Below are 413 nucleotides of genomic sequence, written 5' to 3' on the forward strand. Positions count from 1 at the left end.
CTCATTCACTTCACCTAAAGCTATGGAGTCAGTATTCATATGATATGATATTGTTTGACAGAATACAATAGAACATTTGATGTGTTTATCCATGCTTTATTTTCAGTAGTCTGCAGCTATGTAAAGTGTGTATTTGTGTTGGAGGACAGAGCACATTTTCTTGTCTTTCTGTTTTTGTCAGGTAAACTTTCTTTATTTGCCTTCCTAAATGCAACCATATTTGAAGGATTTTCTTGTTTACATCTGTATTTTAGAGCTATTATTCAACAAGCTTATTTATTTTGCAAATTTCAAGCACACAAGCTCTATGAACAAAAGATACAGTAATAAGTTAAATGTACATACATTACATATTAAAATATTCATCTTGGTCATTCAGCAACAAATCTGTAACCCATTGCTGTCAGGTACAT

This window comes from Penaeus monodon, chromosome 19 (genome assembly GCF_015228065.2).
Source record: "Penaeus monodon isolate SGIC_2016 chromosome 19, NSTDA_Pmon_1, whole genome shotgun sequence".
NCBI lineage: Eukaryota > Metazoa > Arthropoda > Malacostraca > Decapoda > Penaeidae > Penaeus > Penaeus monodon.